The sequence below is a fragment of the Dasypus novemcinctus genome, chromosome 19 (assembly GCF_030445035.2).
Source record: "Dasypus novemcinctus isolate mDasNov1 chromosome 19, mDasNov1.1.hap2, whole genome shotgun sequence".
Lineage (NCBI taxonomy): Eukaryota > Metazoa > Chordata > Mammalia > Cingulata > Dasypodidae > Dasypus > Dasypus novemcinctus.
In genome coordinates, this window is record NC_080691.1 from 37,025,752 (window position 1) to 37,044,677 (window position 18,926).

The 18,926-nt window shown below is 40.4% G+C and overlaps 1 protein-coding gene and 1 pseudogene across 4 annotated transcripts in view; one reads left to right on the plus strand and one right to left on the minus strand.

Annotated features, from left to right (window-relative positions):
* The window catches only part of TTC28 (tetratricopeptide repeat domain 28), an 876,415-nt gene that overhangs the window by 184,540 nt on the left and 672,949 nt on the right, over positions 1-18,926 (minus strand). The window lies entirely within an intron of this gene.
* On the plus strand, positions 114-13,222 carry LOC139437015 (glutamine synthetase-like; annotated as a pseudogene).

An 18,926-nucleotide genomic window follows, 5' to 3' on the forward strand; every position in this document is an offset into this window, starting at 1 on the left:
AGTAACCCCAAACAGATGGATTATTTAAAGAATGAACATGAGACCAAAAGCAGAGCCAAATGGTTCAGGAAGAACAACCTCAAAGCTCAGTGCAGTCACATGGAATAGGCCCAATGTGTAGTGTCCAGCACAGATGGCAGGACCCACGGTCACATCTGCACCCACCAATGCTGGCAAAGCACAGGGCTACACAGGAGCTGCTGCAGATGGAAAGACCTAGGGACATACAGGTGTGGGAGGTGCTAGTGCCAGGTGTGGGTGGCAGCAGCTAATGACTAACATCACTGCAAGGTTTCCATGCTCACTGGATGGGGCCACACAGCACTGCTCACAGAAAATGGACACAGAAGAGGGGCTGAAGGTAGGGTGAGGACCTGAGAAGCACTGCTCCTAACAGGTAATACCCATTTATGTCTGGGTAGACAAAATTAGGCTCACTAATCAATATTCTTCACAGTTATCTTTCAAGTGTTCCTTTCTGAAGTTTTCACAGAAGTGTTATCAATGTGCAGGGCTCGGCTGTCTAACAGGAAATGCCCCCATGGGGGCTTTTGACTCATAAACCTATTCAGCCTCACATGTTCATAATCATTTGTGTAAAGAAGAAAAAATCTCCAAGCGCTAATTAGAAAGATAGAGCTGTTGTGTTTTCTTCCTGATCACCTTATCTTCTTTACTCAGTTCTTGAAGACTCAGCTATTAAAAGAAATTAAGTAATTCATCAAGCCCATTTCAATTACCTGCTGCTGATAACATCAGATTACAATTAGCATCTACAAATGAACCAAGTGCCAACTGCCAAGCTGAAACATAAGCTAATTTACTGCCAGACTCTGCCCGCTGGATACAGAACTCTGGGACCTGGCAGCAAGCATTCACTTCATTATTCCAGCAACAGTTTTGCTGCCTCTCTTGCAATAGTCCAAAGTACAGCTCTGACCAAGATTTACTGCCCCATCTGCCTCTGCTCACATGTTTACAGATGTGCTATATCTCTGAGCAAATCACAGCTTCTTTAAATAGCAATGTCTAGGCAAACAGGGTGACAAATCTTGACCTAAAGGAAAGAATACATATTATTAATATTTATTAGGCACTGATAACATGGGGCAAAGCAAAGAATGTGCATGTCATAACCTTAATGAGGGTCTGACTCGTTTTCTGCAAGTCCTCTGCTGCTTGATCAGAAAAATATCCTGCTTTGGTTGATGCTTTCCATATCTCAGTTCAAAAAGGGAAAGAACATTCTTGTCGCTTTATTTGAAATATCTAGAAAAATCTGTCTCAGGTTCTGAGACACATATTTTTTGTATTTGTATTTTCCCTTTTTTGTGACCCTTAATAGGAAATGCTTTAGATAAAAAGCAGAGGTGTGTGGTTTGCCTTCCTAGACTTTGACAATCTTTGTAGTCTTGTCTGTGTTTCTCAAGCAGAAAAGCTATGTGTATAATAAGTGTAGGGCTTGGAAGGGGCCTGTGGGCTTTAGCAGATGAGAACCTGCAGTTCTGGGTTTGGATCCTGCCTCTGCTGCTTACAAACAGGATGAATTTAGGTCAGTTCCTTTATTTCTATGTTCATCACATAGGGTTGGAGTGAGGATTAAATGAAAATAATGAATGCAAAGTGCCTAACTCAGTGCAAGCTACCAAGAGAGAAATTACTTCTGTAAGAAATGAGAAGAAAGGGCTGCTCCATGCCGCTTTTCCAGGAACATTTGCTGTCCTGTACCTGGACATGAGCAGAGAGCCCTGCTTCAAGGTGGCCTGTAACCTTCTGACGGGGTGGCACTTCCTCGTTTTCCATCTTCCTGGCTATGGGAGAGGGGTGGATGGAATAGGTAGAGGGGTTCTTTGGCTTTTAGCTCTAAGTGAGGTAATCCTAGCATGGCTCCTACTCAGACCTACCATTTCACTGTGAATGTTCTCTAGTGGAAGGAGTTGAGGATGTAGAATCAGAGACCTGAATTCTAGTCCCACCTCTGTCTCTTACTCTTACTCAATGATCTTGGGTGAGTAACAAATGTTTCTTAATCTCTGGATCTTCATCAATGAAACACAATAATAATAGTTTACCTCATAGGGCTGAGGAGAGGACACGTGAGTAATGTCAAACACAAATGTAATTGGTTTACATTATTATGCTAAGAGCTTCTACGTGATGTCACATAAACTCTTTGGCATCTAGTGAGGTTATTTTGAAAATGGTCCCATAAATCACAATGAGGAATTTCAAAGAAAAACACTGAACTAGTATAAATTGATTATTATCTTTAAGTTAAACATTTTATCTGTGATGCTAGGCTTCTTTCCACTTAAAGAACATCCAACCTATAATAATCAAAATATATAAAACAGATAAAAGAGAATAATTTCTATATTATAAAAGATTTTTTAAATAAAAGAAATTTAGTATAAGAGTCATTAGAATACTGAGTTCCACATGTGTTCACAGTGATAGTTTAATTCTTAAAACCTATTCAGGAGTAATATATAATAAAATGTAGCATGTATGTGTACTACATAAATAATATGCAATATTGTTCCACTTTTCATTGGGATTCAGAATTTCTGGTTCAAGATTTCTACAATTTAATTTTTAGATGTAATTTTTATAAACATTACTTAGGTGAGAATTCTTGAACCTTAGAACTACAAAAGCTGACAGTCAATGTTTCTGAAGGCTGTCATTTTGCTGCACCGTAAATAGGGGAATGATGTATGCTCACAACAATTGCTACCAAGCTTTTACTCCAACACAATGACTCCCGGGATGGTTTGAAAATACTGGGGGGAAAAAAAAAAAGAGGTCAAGAATTATTTGATGAGCTCTTAATGAGTATTTTATGCTATGAGTCTCCTAAGAATAAAAACATCAGAAAGCCAAGAATGAGAGAAGAGTTGAGCATCTGACCCACAAACTTGGCCTTTCTCTTCACCTCACTCTTATGGCCTGCCCACCCTCTGTCCTGCTCACTGCCCAGACCACCTTTCATCATGGCCAACCGCAGCAAGTTCCCACTTAAACAAAGGTATCAAGTATGTTTGCATGGCTCTGCCTCAGGGCGAGAAAGACCAAGCCATATATGTCTGGATGGATGGCACTAGAGAAGGACTGCACTGCAAGACTTGCACCCTGGACAGTGAGCCCAAGTATATAGAATAGCTGCCTAGGCAGAATTTTGATGGCTCTAGCACATTTCAGTCCAAAGGCTACAGTGACATGTATCTCAACCCTGTTGCCATGTTTTGGGACCCTTTCCAGAAGGATTCTGTGGCAGTTTGAGATTATTTATGAATTTCCAAAAGATTATGTTTGCAAACTGGCTGTTCCTCTGGAGGTGATGATACCCTTTGATTGTATTAGATTCAGCTGAGGTGTCTTTGATTAAATTGTTAAAATTAGGGCTTTGATTTGACCACATCAGTAGAGTGTAACTCAGTTTGAGTCCCTGCCCTCTCTGTGGGTAATATAAATGAACACTCAATCAAGGAGCTGTACAGAAGACACAGGAGAACACAGAAAAAGACATGGCAGAGGAGAGAATTTGGCTTTGACTCTGGAGCCCCAGGGAGAGATGAGCCATTCACCTGACAGTTTACAGCTGACCTTGTGAAGAGAACAGAGCAGCTGAGACCACCGGAAAGAAACAAGCCCTCCAGCCTATAGCTGAGATTGGAAGAAGCTGGGCACATGGAGCCTTAAGAGAAAGAGGAAAGCTGAACCCTCACAGACATCACCCACCATCTTGCTTCAAACAAATGGCAACAGACTTTGGGTGAGGAGGTAACCTTGAGTTTGACTCTTTAGGGACTTGTAACTGTAAGCTTCTAACCCAAATAAATACCCTTTATAAAAATCAAAATAGTTCTGGTACTCTGCATCAGTACACTTTTGGCTGAGTAATACAGACCCCAACAAGCTAGGATTCTGTGAAGTCTTCAAATACATCTGAACGCCTGCAGTGACCAATTTAAGGCCCACCTGTAAATGAATAATGGGCATGGTGAGCAACCAGCACCCCTGGTTTGGAATGGAACAGGAATACAACCTAATAGGAACAGATGGACACCCCTTCAGCCAGCTTCCAATGGCTTCCCTGGACCACAAGGCCCATATTACTGTGGTGTGGGAGCAGACAGAGCCTATGGCAGAGATGTTGTGGAGGTCCACTGCTGGGCCTGCTTGTACACTGGCATTAAGATTGCAGGAACAGGGAAGCGGACTTGGCTCAATGGATAAGGCATCCACCTACCACATAGGAGGTCCACAGTTCAAACCTAGGACCTCCTTGACCTGTGTGGAGCTGGCCCACACGCAGTGCTGATGTGCGCAAGGTATGCCGTGCCATGCAGGAGTGTCCCCTGCATAGGGGAGCCCCACGCTCAAGGAGTGCAACCCGTAAGGAGAGCCGCCCAGTGCGAAAGAAAGTCCAGCCTGCCCAGGAGTGGTGCTGCACGCACGGAGAGCTGATGCAGCAAGATGACGCAATAAAAAGACACAGATTCCCGTGCACATGACAAGAATACAAGTGCACACAGAAGAACACACAGTGAGAGAGGAGGGGCAAGATGGCATCTGAGTAAGTACACCATCATCATCTCTCTTACAAAAGATTGGCTGTGTGGTGACGGAGTCCTATTGGAGGAGGCTGTTTCCAGAACCTGCAGGGCAGAAGGTGTCTGGACATTGATCTGGCAAGACTGCAGCAGAATTGGTGTTTGCTTAAGGTAGAACTGCGCGTTTCTAACACTGAACGCGGAAGTCATGGGAAGGTAAATCCCTCCCCCACTAGGGCTAAGAGCCTTGGCGTTCACTGAGAACTGCCAGTCGTGGGGTGGAGTCTCCAAGCCCCATGCCCCCAAATGCGTGAACCCCAAGCCTGTGTCCCTGAACCCCCGTGGCCCATGCTAAATACCCCAAGTCCGCATTCTCCCAGGTCTCTGCTTACCGAGCCCAGCACTCCTGGAAACCCGGCATTGCCCTACCCCTCCAGACTCGAACTAACTCTGAAAGTGGGAGAGTTTAGGTGGGAGGGGCAGAGGGGCCAAGGAGTGTAGGTTCAATTTTCTGGTTCCCCCCCTTTTTATTGAGTTTGGAGGAGATATTAGCTGACTTGGGGAGAGCCTAATAGAGAAGAGGCGAATCTGTTGAGAGAGCCCAATTTACCTAAACACCCTGGGATAGGAAACTTGGTCTGGGAGAAGGTGGAGTCAGAAAATTAACCAGCCCCTTTGTAGCACACCTAAGGGATGGACAGTAGGACGTGCTTTACAGGTTTCCAATAGCATATTTAGGGTTTCTGGCAAGGGGTGGGTGCTCTCTTGAGAAATTAAGAGTCATTATTTCCTCAGGTGAGTTGGTTCACCAGGGACCCATTTGAGTTACCTACAGGAGCCCTCACGCAGCTTTCCTGCTGCCTTGGGAGAGAAGGAAGTGAGGAAGGGAGAAAGACAGGTCAGGCTCCTAAGCAGTTTCTTCAATTGCAAAGAGGATTCTTTGCCTGAGGCCTTGTCTAGTCTTTTTTTGTTGGTCTGTTTTCTTGTTTTCCTTCCTCTTTATCCCCCCCACAGGCCTTTTTTTTTCTTTTTCTTTTCTCTCCCCTCCCTCTGTTTTTTTTTCCTTCTCTCTTTCTTTCTCCCTTTCCCCCCCCCCTTTTTTCTTTTTTTTATATTAGTACTGCAGGCAACATTTCTTATTTGCTGCGCTTCCTCATCCGCAATTTTCTCTTTTCTGGGTGTACTGATTTTGGCTTCCAATGCTATCCCCTTTCCTTTAAATTATTCTCTCCCCCATCATTTATTGTTTCTCTTACATTCCACCTCTCTCTGATTAACCCCCAATATTTCTTTTTATCTTTAATACCTCTAATCTGTTTTTTATCATTTATTCACTCTTTATGTTATTGTCCTCTCTTTTCTTTTTCCCTCTCTCCTGATCATACTAACCTTTTAATTCATAGTATATTCCTCCTCATATTCAGTTTAATATCTCATTATAGGTACTCTACTTTTTTACAGTTATAACTATACACGGCTTCCATGAGTTCTATATCCATTCTCCTAGATCTCATATGGTTCTTCTGCTAACAAGGACTATCAATATTATTATTATATTTTTCTTTTCTTACCCCTTTTGCTTTCTCTGGACCTAATATTTTCCTTCAAGGGAACTTAGCCAACAACAAGGAAATAGAATAAGAAGAAAAAAGTGACAAAGAAAAGACTTAACATGCACACAAAAACAACAACTAAATAAACCCCAAGGCTAGAATAAGAAGATAATCAACAGAATAAACCCAACAAGATAAAAAGATGACCAGACAGCAACAAAAAACTACAGACGATACCTATAATCAGGAAAACATGGCCCAATACAATGAACAAACTAAAAACCAGCAAGAGAAATGGAACACCGAACAATTAAAGCTCTCAAAACATGTATCATGGACCATGTCAATGAAGTGAAGGAAGAGATTAAACATATTAAGAAAACACTTGGAGAGCATACAGAAGAAATTGTGATCATGCACAAAAAGATCACAGAGATGATGGGGATCAATAGCACAATCCAAGAAATCAAAAATACACTCTCAGCGAATAACAGCTGATTTGAAGAGGCAGAGGAAAGAATTAGTGATGTAGAAGACAGTACATCTGAAATCAAACAGATAGTAGAATTAATTGATTAAAAAGATAGAAAAAATCCAGCAGGGACTTAGGGACCTGAATGACAACACAAAACGTGCAAACATACACATTATAGGCATCCCAGAAGGAGAAGAGAAGGGAAAGGGGACAAAAGGGGGCTGGAGGAAATAATGGCTGAAAACTTCCCAAACCTATTGAGGGAAATGGATGTACATATCCAGGAAGCATAATGCACCCCAAACAGAATAAATCCGAACAGGCCTACCCCAAGACATATACTTGTCAAATTATCCAATGCACAAGACAAAGAGAAAATACTAAAAGCAGCAAGAAAAAAGAAAACCATCACATACAAGGGAGGCTCCATAAGATTAAGTGCTGATCTCTCATCTGAAACCATGGAGGCAAGAAGGCAGTGGTATGACATAGTCTAGGTACTAAAAGAAAAGAATTTCTAACCAAGAATACGCTATTCAGCAAAGCTAGCATTCAAAAATGATGGAGAGTTCAAAATATTCACAGATAAACAGAGACTAAGAGAGTAAGCCAACAAGAAACCTGCCCTTCAAGAAATACTAAAGGGAGTTCTGCAGGAGGAAAGAAACAAACAGGAGAGACAGAGTTGGAGGAGAGTGTAAGAATAACTAAAACTACAAAAAAAAAAAATCAAACAACATAAGACAAACACAAACCCAAAGAAAACATGGCTAATATAAGTAATTCCTTGAAAGTAATAACACTAATGTCAATGGATTAAACTCACCTGTTAAGAGACACAGATTGGAAGACTGGATAAGGAAATATGACCCATCTATATGTTGTCTACAAGAAACTCATCTTAGACCCAGGGATTTGAGGAGGTTGAAAGTGAATGGCTGGAAAACAATCTTACAAGCAAACAATAACCAAAAAAGGGCAGGAGTAGCTATATTAATATCAGACAAAATAGACTTTAAATGCAAAACAATTGTGAGATACAAAGATAGACACTACATATTAATGAAAGGGATAATCTTTCAAGAAGAATGAACAATCATAAACATTTATGCTTCTAACAAGGGCGCCTCCAAATATGTGAGGCAAACATGGGAAAAACTAAATGAAAGAATACATGCCTCTACAATTATAGTGGGGGACTTTAATATACCACTATCAACTTTGGACAGAACATCTCAAAAGAGAATAAAGAAACAAAAATTTTGAACAGTATATTAGAGGAGCTGTACTTAATAGACATATACAGAATATTACACCCAAATACAGCAGGATATACATTTTTCTCAGGTGCACATGGATCACTCTCCAAGATAGACCATATGCTAGACCACAAAGAAAGTCTCAATGAATTCAGAAATATCGAAATCATACAAAATAATTTCTCTGACCATAGTGGAGTAAAGCTGGAAATCTGCAAGGGCCAGAGGCCCAGATTTCACATCAAGATACGGAAAGTAAACAGCACACTCTTAGAAAAACAGTGGGTCAAAGAGGAAATCTCAAAAGAAATTAATAACTACCTTGAAACTAATGAAAATGATAACACAACATACCAAAACTTATGAGATGCAGCAAAAGCAGTACTGAGAGGGAAATATATAGCCATAAATGCATACATCAAAAAAGAAGAAAGAGCAAAAATCGAAGAACTGCATATTAGGAGGATTACAACACAACAACAACAAAGTAACCCCACAGGAAGAAGAAGGAAAGAAATAACAAAGATAAGAGCAGAACTAAATGAAATAGAAAATAAGAAAGCACTTGAAAAGATGAACAAAACCAACAGCTGGTTCTTTGAGAAGATCAACAAAACTGACAAACCCTTAGCTAGACTAACAAAGAGAAAAAGAGATAAGATGCAAATACACAAAATAAGAAATGAGAAAGGAGATATCACCACTGACCCCACAGAAATAAGAGGATACTTTGAAAAACTATATTCTAACAAAAATGACAATTCAGAGGAAGTGGACAAATTCCTAGAAACATATAAGCAGACTATATTGATGAAAGAAGAAACTGATGATCTCAACAAACCAATCACAAGTAAAGAGATAGCATCAGTCATCAAAAACCTCCCAACTAAGAAGAGCCCAGGACCAGACGGCTTCACAGGTGAATTCTACAAAACATTCCAGAAAGAACTAATGTCAATCTTGCTGAAACTCTTCCAAAAAATTGAAACAGAAGGAACATTACTTAACTCATTCTATGATGTCAACATTACCCTAGTACCACAGCCAAAAAAAAGACACCACAAGAAAGGAAAACTACAGACCAATTTCTCTAATGAACCTAGATGCAAAAATCCTCAACAAAATACTTGCGAACCATATTCAACAACACATTAAACGAATTATATACCATGACCAAGTGGAATTCATTCTGGGTATGCAAGGATGGTTCAACATAAGAAAATCAATCAATGTAATACACCATATAAACAGATTGAAGGAAAAAAATCACGATTATATCTATAGATGCAGAAAAAGGATATGACAAAATACAGCACCTTTCTTGATAAAAACACTGCAAAAGATTAGAATACAAGGAAATTTTCTGAACATGATAAAGAGGATATATGAAAAACCCACAGCCAACATCGTTTACAATGGTGAAATCCTAAAATCTCTCCCTGTAAGATCAGGAACAAGACAAGGATGCCCACTATCACCTCTTTTATTTAACATTGTCTTAGAATGGGACTTCCTCAAAATTAAAGCCTTCTGCACCTCAAAGGAGTGTGTCAAGAAAGTGAAAAGAGAGCCTACACAATGGGAGAAAATATTTGGTAACCATGTATCTGATAGGAGATTTATATCCTGCATATATAAAGAACTCCTATATCTTGAAAATAAAGACAAACAACCCATTTAAAAATGGGAAAACGATTTAAACAGACACTTCTCCAAAGAAGAAACACAAATGGCTAAAAAGCACATGAAAAAATGCTCCAAATCTCTAGCTATTAGGAAAATGCAAATCAAAACTACAATGAGATACCATCTTACTCCCATAAGACTGGCAGCTATGAAAAAAACAGAAGACTACAAATGCTGGAGAGGATGTGGAGGAATGGGAACACTCATCCACTGCTGGTGGGAATGCAGAAGGATCCAGCCATTCTGGAGGACAGTTTGGCGGTTTCTCAAAAAACTAGCTATAGATTTGCCATATGACCCAGCAATTCCACTGCTGGGTATATACCCAGTAGAACTGAAAACAAGGACACAAACCGATATATGCACACCAATGTTCATAGCAGCATTGTTCACTATTGCCAAAAGTTGGAATCAACCCAAATGCCCATCAACAGATGAATGGATAAATAAAATGTGGTAAATACATTCAATGGAATACTACTCAGCTTTAAGAACGAATACACTACAAACATATGTGATAACATGGATGAACCTTGAGAACCTTATGTTGAGTAAAGCAACCCAGACATTGAAGGACAAATATTACATGACCTCAATGATATGAAATAAGTAAACCAAGCTACCTCAGAAAGCTAGAGTCTGGATGATAGGCTTAAAGGAATTTGGGAGGTAGAGGAAGGTCGCGAGCTAACACCTACCTGGGTGAAATCTATAAACTGGAGGTAAGTATTTGTACAGGGAAGGGATAAAATGGGGGCATAGGGATACATTTGGGTGGGGCTTTGTGGGCTTGAGGGGTGCTAGGGATGGGAGGATGGGTAATATGTCCCAAGAAATTGGGGGGAGGGTGGGGGAATATATGAACATAGGAGATTGTCAGATATGTGGTTGAGAGTTTATTGTTGAGAAAACTTTTTCAAAAATAGGGAAGGTTACCTGTTTAAGATGCTTGAAGGGGATAATCTGACACAGGATAGGTTTTTAGGGAGTGTGCGAGTGCTCACTTTGTCGTACTGGGTTATATCATTGGATGGAAACCCATACAATGAGAGTGAAGGTATATCCACATCCTGGGTAGGACTGATGTTCTCAAATAGAGGTAACTGTCTCTCTCGAGAGAAATGGTGGCTCTCAATGCATTAGTGCAGTCGAGCTTGTCAAGCCCTCAACATTGTTGCAAGTATCTCTGAACATGGTCCTTCAAGCATTGAAGAATGATCGTCACTTTGGGCCCTGAGGGGAGGGGGAAAGAGGTATTGAATAGGTGGAATCAGTGTAACTGTGGGGCAATGGAAGTGTTCCACAAGATTATGCAAGGATGGATATAGGACATGTTAAATTACACCCAAAAATGTATAGGGGCCTATAGGCTAAAATGTAAATCATAATGTAAAGCATAAGATAACTAAAAATTTAGAAAATTGTATAGTCTGAAATATAGACCACAATGCAAACCCAAGTGTAACCTTGTTTGAAAGCTATTGTCTCAATATCTGCACATCAGTTGCAGTAAGTATAGTATGAACATGTAAAAAGATTATTGCTGGGCAAGGGACAAAGTGTCTGATGTTGAATATGTGGGAGTACTATATATTGTATATATGAATTGCCGTGGTCCAAAACTTCTGTGAAGACAAGCTTAATAATTAGAAAAAAAAAAGAAAGGAAAAGAAAGGACATAGACCCTGAGGAAGAGATGGAAGAAGTTGCCTTGCCAATGTGCATACAGGGCAACACTTATTGCAGTGATGGAAGGCAAAACATTAAAAACAAAGCTTTTTCATTTTTTAATTTTTTGGCACCCCAATTTATTTTTACTTTAATTTTTCTAAGTTAGTATGTATTCTATATCTAACCTCTAAACCCATCACTATATCCCATTTTACTATTAATGGAACCTGGCAATATATTGGGTTTCATTGTCAGGAAGGTTTTGGACCACAGAGGGGTTCAATGGTGGTGGGGGAGGAATACTGGTGTGGGGTGTTATTGGTGGGGGGTGCATGGCTGGGAGGGAGTTCTCCAGGGCATATGTGCGGGGTACATAAAAATGTTTGGATATTTTCATAATGGTTACAGTTGGGAACGATGGCTGGGGGAGTGCTGAGTTCCTGGCCAGGGGAGCTTTGTCACATTCCCCAATGGAACAGCAACAATCCTCTGAGTGCAATGGCTAAGACCAATAAGGAAGGATGTTCCAACAATGAGCCCTTGATGCTAATGACTATGCTTGTGGGCCCGTGGGCCTGAAATAAGAACTAGGCCTAGACCTGCAGGGTGCCTAAGAGTTACCTCCTGAGAGCCTCTGTGTTGCTCAAATGTGGCCAGTCTTGAAGCCAAACTAAGCAAGTAAATTCCTCCCAGTGTGGGACATGACTCCTGGGGATGAGCCTCCCTGGTACTGAGGGATTACTACCAAGTACCACCTGATGATGTGGCTGGAGAAAGACCTTGAATAAAAGGGTCAACTCAGAGCAGCAGAATATCTCAGCCTATATGTAATATCAGGAGTTAAAAATGCTTTTTGACCCTGAATTAAATGTGAAATGGAAATAACAAATGAGTTTATATGGCTATGAGTCTCCAAAAAAGAGCTGGGAGGTCATCAGAGGGGTCACCCTTACGCACACCTCAGCAGAGTCCCAGAGACAGCTAAAGTAGATACACCCCAGGTATTGGTTCTTCTGAGGGCTACAGAGACCCACAGGTCCTATGGTCATGGCAGATGGAGTTCAGTGCCATGTCAGTTGGCCCTCTTTGGAGTTTGTTTTCCTCAGTGTGATGGAGTTGAACTCAGGTGTGATCTTTGTTCACAAGGCTCTCCTGTCACTTTGACCAGACCTGTGCTTGGTGCTGGGGGTTAGGGCATACTCAGGGGATCTGAATCTCTGGACTCTCCCCCAGTCAGCTAACAGGGAGGTGAAGAAGGTCAATCACCACACCATGGAGCCAAGAGTGCCTACAACTGCAAACAGGAGAACTGCATCCATCATCCAAGTGGAATCAAAACACCCTCTCAGTAAGAGGTGAAGGGAAGAGAGAGAAATAAATACAAAATAAATAAATCTTTTTAAAAAAATTGCAAGAACAAATGCAGAGGCCATGCCTGTTCAGTGGGAATTCCAGATAGAACCCTGTGAAGGAATCAACCTGGAAGATCATCATTAGGTGGCCCATTTCATCTTGTGTCATAAATGTGAGGACTTAAGCATGATAGTAACCTTTGATTCTAAACCCATTCCTCGGAACTGGATTGGTGTAGGCTACCTTACCAACTTCAGCACCAAGACCATGCAAGAAGAGAATGTCCTGAAGTACATCAAGGAGTCCATCAAGAAACTAAGCAAGCAGCACCAGTACCACAACCATGCTATTGATTCCAAGGGGAACCTGGACAATGTCTGGCACTAAACTGGATTCCATGGAACCTCCAACTTTAATGATTTTTCTGCCAGCATAGCCAACTGTGGTGCCAGCATCTGCAATACTCATACTGTTGGCCACGAGAAGAAGGGTTACTTTGAAGACTGCCGTCCCTCTGCCAATTGTGACCCCTTTGTGGTGACAGAAGCCCTCATACAATGTGTCTTCTCAACAAAAACTAAGTGGACCACATCTCTAGCCATCAAACCCCTCCCAGCTCTTCATCCCACTCCCATTTTTCCTCTCTCCCAATTGTCCTACTTGCTATAACACAAAGGGCAGAATATCAAGGTCTTTTTTATTCCTCATGCCCACTTCATAACTTTTGCTCTTTTGGCAAAAGGTAGAGGGGTCAAGTGCTTGGTCTCTGCACACCCTCCCCACTGCACCCTTTTTTCCTATCACTGAAGGTTTCAAAAACTTGAGGAAACAGTGCAATGGAGGGGTGATGGTGGGGATACCTAACCACTGCTTCCATTTAATCAGATGTATTTGTCCAGTGGGCATAGCTGTCTGGACAAAGAGTACCTGCATGTGTGAAGGTAGAGCAGGACTTTTTCTGTGAGGTAGCTGAAGGTGAGAGGAACCTGATTTACTCTGTAGTTAGAACAACTTCCCTCCTTTTGGTGGGAAGTTCCATTTTTTGAAAAGATTACAACCAGTTTTCCTTTTGAAGTGGTAATTACTAGAGAAAGAAGATTAGGGAGATCAGGAGGAAAATGCCCTTGGTCTCTTGGCTGTTAAGCTTCCCTGGCTTGGTGCTAAACGCCCTAGTCTGAAGACAAAGTTCAGAGGATTAACTGATGGATATCCCTAACCTAAGAAGAAAAATTGACTTTGCTTGATCTTTTATTTATAACACAAAGCAGAGTAGCATTTTTATATTTAAATGTAAAAACAAAACTATATATATATTTGAGTGTGTGTGTGTGTGTGTGTTTCTAAAGGAGAAAACCATCCTAAGCACTGGGAGGCAAATTTGATGCAAGTAGTCTGATTAGAAATAAGGGTCTCCGTTTGAGTGGGGGTGAGAGAGGCACTGCTTAAAAAGTTGGCTCTTTATGGCCATTATTCCCTCATACCACTTAGGGAGTTTGGTTTTGCCCTGCCCACCCTTCTGAAGGGAGTGGAAATTGGTCCATTAATAAGTGGAAGCAGTTACTAGCAGTGGCAGTCAACTAAGCCCAGTGGCTCTGGTTTAAAAGACACACATACCTGTATACACACAGGGGTTTAGCAATGAGTTGGCTGGTCAACTTAAGCAAGTTCCCAACATGGGATATTGAGGGTATTTTCTGGTGGGAGTAGCATGTCACTAAAGCAGGCCTTTTAAAATTTTTAAAGCAAAAAAAAAAAAAAAAAAAAAAATCATCAAGTTTTCTAATTGGGTCTCAACTCTCTCATAAGGAAAATCAATTAGTACTCTCTACCTTATGGGTTTGTGGATAGGATCAAATAAGAAAATGAATATAAACCTGTGGCACAGAGCAGGTCTCAATACAAACTTCCCAAATGAAAAACAGTAAGCTCCATAGGGGCAGGAACTATGTTGGTTTTATTCATTAAAAAACAGCACAGGGAAGTGGATGTGGCTCAACAGAGTGTCCGCCTACCATATAGGAGGTCCAAGGGTTCGATACCCAGGGCCTCCTGGCTTGTATGGTGAGCTAGTCCATGCACAGTGCTGCTGTGTGCAAGGAGTGCTGGCCCATGCAGGGATGACCCCGCGTAAGGGTGCCCCCCTTGCAAGGAGTGGCCCTCGCACAAGGAGAGCTGCCCCAAGCAAGAAGTGGTGCCACACACATGGAGAGCTGATGCAGTAAGATGACACAACAAAAAGAGATACAGATCCCCAGTGCTGCCTAATGATAATGTAAGTGGACACAGAAGAACACACAGCGAATGGACACAGAGAGCAGACAATGGGGGGAGTGGGGGAGGAGAAATCTTAAAAAAAGACAGCACAGTATCTATCACAGGACTGTTCAATAAAAATTTTGTTGAGCAAAAGGATGAACGATTAAGTGGATAAATAAATTAATGAATACTAGTCCCATTTCCCTTTTCTTCCCAAATGAGCTACTTTCTAGATATAAAATGTCTTTGTGACTAAAACAGGACAGCCATCATTAATCTTTCAATTTTTTTCCATATGTAGACTATTAGATACCTGAACCCAGGCTTTTGGTGGTAAGTACTTTCCACCTCTCATATTTGACCCACTACCACAAAAAGAACCAATCCCAACACTCATATTTGTGGGAAACAGCTCCTGAAATGTGTTGACCTTTGCATCTATTCTGGGGCAATCTGTATCTATTCTGGAGCCATATCAGCAAACCTTCATCTCAAAGTAAAAGAAAGAAAAAAGAGAAAGAAGATAAAGCTAACCATCTTTCAACTGTTTCTTTTTTCACTTTCTTAATTGCAGTTTATCTCAAAGTAAGATGAGAAGCAATTCGACTTGGTTCTCTGGTGAATGAGATTCTTTATTTTTGGAGTGAGAGGACTTTAACTGTCTTTCGTCTAGTAACCTACTCTGCAGCATATGTGACGTTTGATCCAAGCTGCCTAAATTGGAACCAAAGAAGGTCACCAAAAAAAAGAGTCTATAGAAATACAATCATGCAACTACAGTTGTTTTAAGCACATCAGGTAAAATGGCCATTTTCTAAGCCAAAATTTACATTAACATTATTTTCAGAGGTTAGACATGCTTAGAAAACAACTAAGCTATTCTTTATTGTTCATAAGAAATCGAGAGTCAAGTAATTTTTACTTGTTTTAATTTTAAGTAAATAAAAGGTGGGTAACAAATATTAGTATGTACTGACCACCAAAGGACAAAGATCATCCATTATTGTCATCTCTACCTTCTCCCTCTCCCATCTCCACAATTTCTATCTATTTTACCTTCAGATTGCACAGGAAACACCTACTGTCTTAAAACCGCTGACCCACATGCCATTTTCTTTGATTCCTTGGATATAAATGATACAGTTTTCATGTCTTGAAGCTCTCTTTTCCCTCAGCTCCACCAGGATCTCCTCCCACTCTCTGTGAGCCTGACAGTCTCCCTGGCCTGCTTTCCTTCTCTATTCCATTAATGTCATTAGTATCTTCTCATCCTAATACTTGTTTTAGTCTTTCATGTTACATTAAGTGAGAGAAATATATATTGGGCATGTACAAAATCATACTCATCATCTGCTTCCCCAAACTAGTTCCTCCTTGCAGCTTTCCTCTTTCTTTCCAAAGGTACAACCACCTTTTTAATCACCTGGGCACATCACCTTGGTATAAACTTTGGCTCATTCAGTTTAACCATACAAGTATTTATTGAGTACCAAGAGACTACAGAGTAGAATGCAGTTCATACTGGGTTTTAATCCAGCAGAGGTAATAATAAAGTACACAAATAACCATAATTTATGATGGACTATAAAGAGTAACAGAAGTTTTAAAAGTGTTACCTGTGTTCAGACAAGGGAAAGAACTTAAATTGTTACCAAAAGAGGCTCAAATAGAGGTAGAATGGGTATCACTACCCCCTCTCAATTAGAGGTGAAGTATGCATCACCATCCCAGAATCCTCAGGGTTGGGGAATGAACTATGGAGTAACGTAGACTTACTGGTAATCTATTATAGACTTATTGTGATTCTAACAATGGAAGAAATTATATCATTGATGTGGAGGCAGTGGCTACTGGAGGTTCTGAGGGCAGGAAGAAAGAAAAACAGGTGAAACATGGGAGTATTTTTGGGACTTGGAAATTGTCCTGAATGACATTACAATGACAGATATAGGCCATTACATATCTTGCTACAAAATTGTGCAAGAGACAGTGTAAAATACAATGTAAACTATAATCCATGCTTAGTGGCAATGCTCCAAAAAGTTCTCATCAATTGTAATGAATGAACTACACTAATGAAGGATGTTGTTAATGTAGGAAAATGTGAGAGGTGTAGGGAACAGGGCATATGGGAATCCCCTATATTTTTATGTAACATTTATGTAATATAAATATCTTTGTTTAAAAAATAGAAATATATAAAAAAAGAGGCTTCAAATAGAGGATGATATTTGAGATAAGCATTAAAAATGGGCAAAATTTAGACAAGCAAAATGCAGACACAAGTGTTCTAAGTAGAAGAAATAGCTTGAGGAAAGATATTAAGCAGGAGGCATGGGTCAATGTGGTAAGATTAAAGAAGATGGAAAAGCCTAATTGTAGATAAAGAAGATATACGGGAAATAGTAGGAATAAGAATGGAAAATGAGGTGTGTCTGTAAGCATGACAATCCTTGTTTATAACATGAGGACAACTGTTAGACTGGGAATTAAATGAAAAAAGGGGAAGAAATCAATGACAACTTTAGAGTTCTAAGCTGAAAAAATGGGTCTCCCAAATGTCTATAATTCTAATTTCCAGAACCTGTGAATGCTACCTTATATGGCAAAAGGAAGTTTGCCAACTTCATGAAGCTAAGGATGCTGAGATGGGAAGATTATCCTGGTGGGCCCAATGTATTCACATACTTAGAAATGCATAAGTGTGGGGCAGAGGAACAGAAAAGAAAGCAATGTGTGGATGGACTTAGAGAATGATGTGTTTGAAGATGGAAGGAGCAGCCAACCAGCTAAGGAATACAGGCAGCCAGTAGAAGCTAAAAATACAAGGAAATGGACACTCACCTTTGAGCTCCCAGAAGGAAACAGCCCTGTTGATACTTTGACTTTAGCTTAGTGAAAATTATTTCTGACTTGACTTCTAGGACTGTAAGAGAATAAGTTTGCATTGTTTTTAGCCACTAAGTCTGAGATAATTTGTGACAGCAGCAATAGAAACTAATACAGATGGCTACAGGAAAGGGGCTGTCATCAGTAGAATTAGGAAAGCTGTGAGAAATAGCTAATTTAGGAAAAAAATATTTCATGTTTGGACTCACTGAATGTGACATAGCCATATGATAATCGGGTAGAATACCCACTAAGCAGTTAGAAATGTGAAAATGATGCTCAGGCAAGTGGTCAGAGCTGGTAAATATAGATTTAGAAACAATGTGCACTGACACAATAGTTAAAGATATAGGGATAAAACTGATAAAGGGAGAGATTAAAAGGACAGAAAAGCATCAAGGAACAAAAACCAATACCCACATTTAACAAGCGGCAATAAAATGGAAAGGAACTATTTAAAATAATATAGGATATCTAAATAATGACAGGGAGGGAAGCCTAAGAGAGAAGGTAGAGTAAAAAAAGTACACTGCAGGGAAGCAGATGTGCCTCAACTGATGGAGCATCCATCTACCATATGGAGGGTCCAGCCTCCTGACCTGTGTGGTAAGCAAGCCCACTTGCAGTACTGCCGTGTGCAAGGAGTGCTGTGCCACGCAGGTGTGCAAGGTGGGTGCCCGCAAGGAGAGCCACCCCGCATGAAAAAAGTGCAGCCCACCCAGGAGTGGCGCCGCACACATGCAGAGCTGATGCAGCAAGATGACGCAACAAAAAAGAGATGCAGTTTCCCAGTGCCACCTGATAATGCAAGTGGACGCAGAACACACAGCAAATGGACACAGAAAGCAGACAATGGGGGGGAGGAAGGGGAAAGAAAGAAATAAATCTTTTTTAAAAAAGGTACACTGCAGAAATGTATATCTATCATGAAAATTTTGAAAAAAGGGAAAATTCATATATATACATGTATGTATTTACATATAAGTTTACACTGTCAGGTACTTTATGTACATAGCAAAATGGTCTGGAAAAATTGTCACCAAAAGTGTTAACAGTGGTGACACAGGGGAAGGTAATAATGTGATGGGATGGATCTCCTTTCTCTATTTTAAACATTTTTGTACTGTAAGATTGTTTTTATAGAAGTACTGCTTTTGTATTGTAAAAATTGCTTCTGTTTTAAAAGGGGACAAGAAAATCCAATGAAGAAGACACAGAAAGAGCAGCT